Raw genomic sequence first — 8316 nt, forward strand, 5'->3', positions numbered from 1 at the left:
CAGCCTCAACTGTGCCCATCAATGCAGTCTAACCTGTGTCAATCAATGCCCCCTCTCCAGTGCCCATGAATGCAACCTCACCTATGCCCGTCAATGCAGCCACACCTGTGCAGGGGGAAGAGAAAGGAGAGGAAGAGGAAAGCCGGCCGGATAATCACAGAGCTTTCATTTGAATTGCCGGGCGCTCACCATCACACACAGTCCTGCCTCTTGGATCGGCTCCTATGATAGACGTCACACGTCCCGGCATTGGACCGGTATTCTGCCCACCTCATCAGTGCTCATCAGTGAAACCTCAGCAGTGTCCATCAGTGCAGCCTCACCAGTGCCCATCAGTGCAGCCTCACCAGTGCTCATAATTGCAGCCTCACCAGTGACCATCAATACAACCTCACCTGTGCCCGTCAATGCAACCTCACATGTGACTGTCAATGCAGCCTGATCAGTGCCCATCAATGCACCTCAATGCAGCCTCATCTGTGCCCATTAATTCAGCCTCCCCTATGCCCATTAATGCAGCCTCACCTGTGCACATCAATGCAGCCTCACCTGTGCCCATCAATGCTCATCAATGCAGCCTCCCCTTTGCCCATCAATGCAGCCTCACCTGTGCCAATCAATGCAGCCTCCCCTGTGCCCATCAATGCAGCCTCCCCTGTGCCCATCAATGCAGCCTCCCCTGTGCCCATCAATGCAGCCTCCCCTGTGCCCATCAATGCAGCCTCCCCTGTGCCCATCAATGCAGCCTCCCCTGTGCCCATCAATGCAGCCTCCCCTGTGCCCATCAATGCAGGCTTGCCTGTGCTATAAATGCAGCCTCACCTGTGCCCATCAATGCAGCCTCACAGTGCCCATCAATGCAGCCTCACTAGTGTCCATCAATGCAGCTTGATCAGTGACCATCAATGCCCATCAATTCAGCCTCAACTGTGCCCATCAATGCAGTCTAACCTGTGTCCATCAATGCCCCCTCTCCAGTGCCCATGAATGCAACCTCACCTGTGCCCGTCAATGCAGCCACCCCTGTGCAGGGGGAAGAGAAAGGAAAGGAAGAGGAAAGCCGGCCGGATAATCACAGAGCTTTCATTTGAATTGCCGGGCGCTCACCATCACACACAGTCCTGCCTCTTGGATCGGCTCCTATGATAGACGTCACACGTCCTGGCATTGGACCGGTATTCTGTCCATCGAAGGAGTTTGGCTATGTGTGACAACGAGTGCCCGGCCATTCAAATGAAAGCGGTTACAGTGGGGCTATCCCCACTCTGTGATGATCTGGCCGGCTTTACTCTTCCTCTCCTCTCTCTTCCCCTGGGTGATCGCTGGGAGAAAGGCTCCTGAAGCAGCCCCACACTCACCCTCAATCAATTTCCACTCGCAAAATGCGAGCGGAAAATTTGAGGGCTGCTGTAAATGACCCCTAAGATGGATAAGTTCATCTTTAAACATTCTTTAGCCATGACACCTTCAATACTCTTAGTAATCCCCTGACAGATAACCTTTTTAGCAAAAACTGGGACATATACTTTCCTTTCCGGCGGTTCATTTAGCAAAACGCTGCAACATCCCCAGCCGCTGCAAGTATTCACCTGTCAGAGGAGTTAAACATTTGTTCCCCCACTGATCATGTTTGGCAAAGTAGGGGTTAAGGAACACAAGTAGAACATTTGGCACTGTTACATACAGAATTTTTCCAAGCCTGCTACTGGTTAAAGCCCAGCTCCAGGACGTTGGGTTGCACTCTCGCTGCAAGGATTAACTGCTCATCTAGGAGAGAGTAAAAGCACCTTAGGTTACCCAATCCTCTGTTCCAGATAGAGCCCCCCTCATTCCGGCAGTGGACTATCCCTCAGGGTCAACACGCCCAATGCAGGGCTATGGACCCTGTATCGGTCTTGATGATGTCAGGATCATAGACGGCTGGAGCATGGGGGAGAAAGCGATGTGGGGACCAGTCTAGAAGCGCTGAGGGGTGGACTATTGGGTAAGTAAATCTTTTATGTACCCAGACCTCAATGAGCATTTAACCCTTGCAGTGCAGGCACAGTCCCACAGTAATCATTTTTAGGTTTCCAAGAGTTGTGCTTTAAAGCTGAACCCTAGGAAATTAGACCAGTGGTCTTCCAATTACAGCTCTTTGCTTGCTTTTATCCGGCCCTTAGGGCACTCATTTCATCCACTGATAGCAACAATGGGACATAATTCCCTCCACTGACACCAATGAAAAGGGAACAATTCCTCCCAATGACACCAACGATAGGGAACAATTTCTCACAATGAAGCCAACGATAGGGAACAATTTCTCCCAATGAAGCCAACGATAGGGAACAATTCCTCCCAATGACGCCAACGATAGGGAACAATTCCTCCCAATGACACCAACGATAGGGAACAATTCCTCCAAATGACACCAACGATAGGGAACAATTTCTCCCAATGACACCAACGATAGGGAACAATTCCTCCCAATGACACCAACAATGGGGTGCTATTCCTTCCACTGACACCAATGATAGGGTACTATTCCTTCCACTGACACCAATGATGGGGTGCTATTCCTCCCACTGACACCAATGATGGGGTGCTATTCCCTCCACTGACAGCAATGATAGGGTACTATTCCTCCCACTGACACCAATGATGGGGTGCTATTCCCTCCACTGACACCAATGATAGGGTACTATTTCTCCCACTGACACCAGTGATGGGGTGCTATTCCTTCAACTGACACCAATGATGGGGCACTATTCCTTCCATTGACACCAATGATGGGGTGCTATTCCTCCCACTGACACCAATGATGGGGTGCTATTCCTCCCACTGACACCAATGATGGGGTGCTATTCCTCCCACTGACACCAATGATGGGGTGCTATTTCTCCCGCTGACACCTAAGAGAGGACGCTTATCCTCCCACTGACAAATGATAGGGCACTATTTCTCCCAATGACACCAATGATGGGGCACTATTTCTCCCACTGACACCAATGATGGGACACTATTCCTCCCACTGACACCAATGATGGGGCACTATTTCTCCCACTGACACCAATGATGGGACACTATTTCTCCCACTGACACCAATGATGGGACACTATTCCTCCCACTGACACTAATGATGGAGTGCTATTCCTCCCACTGACACCAATGATGGGGTGCTATTCCTCCCACTGACACCAATGATGGGGTGCCATTCCTCCCACTGACACCAATGATGGGGCGCTATTCCTCCCACTGACACCAATGATCCAAGTCCCAAGAGCAGCAGCAAGGTTACCAGTGGGGTACCCAATGCTGCACCGTCTTCCATGGAGTCTCCCTACTCCTGCTGCATTCTCAGTAGTATATACCTAAACGGTTTTCCAAGCGGTTACTAGATCCAAGTCCCAGCAGCAGCAAGGGGACTAGTGGGGTATCTGACGCTGCACCCTCCTCCTCGGAGTCTCCTTACTTCTGCTGCATTCTCAGTAGTATATACCTAAAAGATTTTCCAAGAAAATCCCTTTGTACAGACCCCTTTGTACAGACCCCTTTGTACAGACCCCTCTTTGTACAGACCCCTTTGTACAGACCCCTTTGTACAGATCCCTTTGTACAGACCCCTCTTTGTACAGACCCCTCTTTGTACAGACCCCTTTGTACAGACCCCTTTGTACAGACCCCTCTTTGTACAGACCCCTTTGTACAGACCCCTCTTTGTACAGACCCCTCTTTGTACAGACCCCTTTGTACAGACCCCTTTGTACAGACCCCTTTGTACAGACCCCTTTGTACAGACCCCTTTGTACAGACCCCTTTGTACAGAACCCTTTGTACAGACCCCTTTGTACAGACCCCTTTGTACAGACCCCTCTTTGTACAGATCCCTTTGTACAGATCAGGCACAATCAGTTTTGGATGGATCATCAGGCATGCTACGCTCAGCATCCTCCAAAACACTGCCCTGTTCACGTGAAGTATATGATGCTGTACCCTCCTGTTTACGTTTCTGCCATGTGATCAGCTATAAAGGACCTTACAGAGCAACACAACAATACACTACAGTATATACAGAGGACAGGCAGACAATGACAGCAGTTCAGCCAAGGACCAGAATGCTTTGCAAATTCTCTGCTAAAGTATAGACAAGGGCTGAATAGACAGGGAGACGTGACATTACCTCTTCCTATGGAATCCTGAGCTTCTCCTTGTTCTCCTCTTCTAGTAGATCTGTGCTGCAAAAATTACAAAATCCATAAACAATACACTGCAATCTCCTAGACTCATCGCCTTACCACTTCCTATTGCTGGGGGATTCCCGTGTGCATGCTGATTGGTCAGTCCCATCAATGAGGAAGCACAGTCAATCAGCAGTAGGCCACACCCCTTCGCTGTGATCTCACAGCACATCTGTGGCTGAAGGCTGTGCACTGAGAATTTCACATATTTTCACATGGGATGCAATGTCTTCAGCCTATTTTCTGTGAGGAGAAGGGCAGCTCACGGATAAAAATGCAGTACTGAAAAAACTAGGACGTGTTCTACTTGTTCGTTTTTTTTTTTTTCAGCGCAGCGCAATGCAATGTCGCAGCCCGCTGCAGCAATTAAAGATAAATTTGATTTTATATAACCACTTCAACTCAGTTTACCCCCCCCCATGACCAGTGCATTAAAAGAATGTAAAAAATAAAATTTTTACATAAATTTAGGCCAATAAGTATTTTGCTACATATTGTTGGTAAAAAAAAAAAAAAACAATCCCAATAAGCGTTTATTGATTGGTTTGCGAAAAAGTTATAGCGTCTACGAACTATGGGATAGTTTTATTTATTTATTTACTTTTTACTAATAATGGCGGCGATCAGTGACTTGTAGCGGGACAGCGATATTGCGGCAGACAAATTGGACACCTGACACTTTTTTGGGGGACCAGTGACAATAATGCCTCATACACACGTTCAGATAATCGGACGAAAATAATCACTTTCGACTTGATCGCACGATAATCTGATCGTTAGTACACAGCTTTCGACAGTCGATCACGACAGTTCATCCAACAAAATCCGAAGGGACAAACAGGAAAACTTCTGTCGTACAATAGCCTAGCGAACGACAATTGTTTAATCAGTACAGTATGTGTCCGCTAAAAATCGATCGACAAAGACCGCGCATGCTCAGAAACACTAAAATAGCACGGAAAAAGCCTGGCTGCCATTGTTTTTGTTTTACACCATCTGATACGTAGCTAAGCAACCAGGAAGCTTTTCCCGAATCGTACGAAAAAAAATCATACGTTTATACGCATTGTTGAATTCGATATTAGTATCATGCAACAAAATGCGAACGATAAGTCGTCCGATTATCTGAACGCGTGTACGAGGCATAATACAGTGATCAGTGCTAAAATGATTGCCGCCTGACACCCGCAATTGCTCCCCGCTGAGAGAGAAGAACGGTCGGTTGTTGTAAACACAGCTGACCGTTCTTCTCCCTGAAATGATCACAGAGCTCCTGTGATCCTTCTATATAGGATCACATGTCTCTATGATCATTTCACAAGCCACGCCCCCCCACAGTTAGAATCACTCCCCTAGGCTCACATTTATCCACTTGATCACCCACAATGTTAACCTCTTCCCTGCCAGTGCCATTAATACAGTAACAGTGCATATTTTTAGCACTGATTACTGTAGTAATGTCACTGGTCCCCCCAAAAGTGTCAAAAATGTCAGTTAGGGGTCCAATCTGTCCGCCGCACTGTCGCAGTTCCGCTAAATATAGCAGATCACCGCCATTACTAGTAAAAAGAAAAAAAAAAAAAAACCAATAAAAATGACATAAACCTTTCCCGTAGTTAGTAGACGTGATAACTTTTGCGCAAACCAAACAAAATACGCTTATTGCGATTTTTTTTTACCAAAAATATTATAGCAGAAAACAAATTGGCCTAAAATGTTAAAAAATTTAGATTTTTATTTTTTTTTTTTTTTTTTTTTTGAGAATGTCATATAGCAGAATGGGGAAAAATATTGTTTTTTTTCAGAATTGTCGCTCTTTTTTTGTTTATAGCGCAAAAAAAAAAAAAAAAAATCGCACAGGTGATCAAATACCACCAAAAGAATGTTCTGTTTGTGGGGAAAAAAAGGACATCAATTTTATTTAGGTACAGCATCGCACGACCGCGCAATTGTCCGTTAAAGTAACACAGTGCCGAATCACAAAATATGGCCTGGTCATTAAGGCAGAAAATCTTCCAGTCCAGAAGTGGTTAAAGGGATGAGGTGGCAACCCTACTCCTGCTGTGTCCAAACACAGCGGGAGCAGGGCACTGGCGGCGGGTGCGCACGCCCCAGAACTGGAAGTGTCAGATCACGTACTAGGTACGTGATCTGGCACAGAGCGGCCGACCTGCCGCAGTATATGTGCGTGGGGCGGTCCATGAGATTTCAATAATGTTGGAAAAATCTATACACTTGGGGAGATTTACTAAATCTGGTGCACACAAAGTCTGGTGCAGCTGTGCATAGTAACCAATTAGTTTCTAACTTCAGCTTGTTCAGTTAGCCATCATTCACATTGGAGCGATTTGTCATGCGATTTGACAGGTCAAATCGCATGACAAGTCGCAGCCTATTGCCAGCAATGGCACCGCTCAAATCGGTGCCGCGCTGACTTTGCAGCGCCGCACCGATTTGCAAAAGTAATTCCTGCACTGCTTTTACCGATTTCGGGTGCAACTTCAATAGACAACTGTGTATGAAGCCGGATAGATGTCTTTCAAGTCGCACCCAAAATCGCACTGACGCACTGGTTTGAAATCGTGTGATTTCAGATGAAGTCGTGCAATTTCAAAGCCCCATTAATGTGAATGAAGGCTAAAGCCTCGTACACACGTACCGATCGTCGGCCGAACGATCGGCCGTCTTTTGTCCAGGGCTGTCGTGTCTGTTGAAAACTGCAAAAGACTGCACACGAATTTTGTCGGCCAACAACAGCCGACTGCAGAAGTGATGTCATGTGATGGTTAACTTTCCTTGTCTTTTTTCTTCTCTGAGCATGCCCAGTCTTGCTAATCGGCTGTCTGTCGGCCGAAATCTGTACTGACTGGCGAACAATCGGCCGTTCTGGTGACGGCCAACAAAAATTTTAATGCCTGCACGACAGATTCTGTTCGGCCGAAAATGCGCTGTTGGCTGTCGGAAGCATCATACTAACAAGCCAACAATCGGCCGATCGGTCGTCGGCCGAATATTTACGTACGTACGGGGCTTAAAGCTCCTTTCAGATGGAGCGAATCCATCCACTGATCTCCGCTGAGCCGGCGGATGACAGGTCCGCGTCCGCTCTGCTCTATGGGGCGGTCGGATGGAAATGAACTGCATGTCCGTTTCCATCCAATTGTTATCCAATCTGATCCTCCAGATGGATGGTGGACATATATCTTTTGAATATTTTCCATTTGGTTACACCGCACTGAGCTTACAACAGTTTTGGTTTTGTTTTTTGGTCTTTTGATTATTGTTTTGATGCACTTTGTTCACATATTTTGTTGCATTAGCACTTTAGGTAGTAAGTTAGTATTTTTGTTTTGCACTGTTTTTTGGATATGAATTTCGAATTAGGGTTATTAGATACATTGATGCACTAGCGCTTCAAGTGAGAGGATAATATCGATGTAGCACCCTCCTAGGTAGGTGCTAGGGAGAGAAAGTATAGTTGCTCTGTATGTTTATCAGGGGAGCCTAATTAGTATTTATGCCTGTTGCATGTGTCCAGGGTGTGATTCATTTGGGCTGAGGGAGTGTCCCCACTGTATCCAATAGCGGAGCCTGTTGGACAGTGGAAGAAACCCAGCCAGTCACATACAGGCTTTTGTAACTATCTCTAGTAACTGGGTTGGTACAAGCAGTGGTGCACCCTGGGATATGTAATAAAAGCCAAGGGCACATGTGACAGGGTGTCTTTGGGTGGGAAGCCAGGTCTCAGGAGGAGGGTGATGGCTGTCTCTCCTCCTGTTGCTGTGGATGGTGGTCATAGACAGTCGGCCTAGTGGACCAGAAAGTGTGGCTGAACCCAGAGGTCCAGTGAACCTGACTGTGGAGGTGAAGGCAGAGCAACTCTGGAAAAACAGTGTCCATGAGTACAGGGAAGCTTGCCAAGGGGTCTGCCCAGGAAGGGGACCACTCCAGTGGCTAGAGTCAGCGGACGGGTTTCAGCACACAAGCAGTGAGAGTAAAGGGGGTACCAAGTTGTTAACCCTGAAAAGAGTCTTCAAGCGGGAACAGTAATCTTATCTTCACTTCAGTGGCAAGGTGAAGGAGCGGCCTTGACGCATTC

At 47.1% G+C, this 8316-nt stretch overlaps 1 protein-coding gene and 1 long non-coding RNA gene across 3 annotated transcripts in view; one reads left to right on the forward strand and one right to left on the reverse strand.

Annotated features, from left to right (window-relative positions):
* The window catches only part of TNIP1 (TNFAIP3 interacting protein 1), a 143043-nt gene extending 138740 nt beyond the window's left edge, over positions 1 to 4303 (reverse strand). For both annotated transcript variants that reach the window (XM_082254127.1, XM_082254126.1), the window contains exon 1: positions 4160 to 4303. The gene's annotated coding sequence lies outside the window, so the exon portion shown is untranslated. The remainder of the gene's footprint in view (positions 1 to 4159) is intronic.
* LOC309553183 overlaps positions 1 to 6252 on the forward strand; it is a 62488-nt gene extending 56236 nt beyond the window's left edge. Inside the window, exon 2 of the long non-coding RNA XR_014225145.1 lies at positions 6078 to 6252. This is a non-coding gene — a long non-coding RNA (uncharacterized lncRNA). The remainder of the gene's footprint in view (positions 1 to 6077) is intronic.
* Positions 6253 to 8316: the final 2064 nt, after the last annotated feature.

The sequence above is a fragment of the Pelophylax lessonae genome (genome assembly GCF_965119305.1).
Source record: "Pelophylax lessonae genome assembly, chromosome: 4".
NCBI classification, from domain to species: Eukaryota; Metazoa; Chordata; class Amphibia; order Anura; family Ranidae; genus Pelophylax; species Pelophylax lessonae.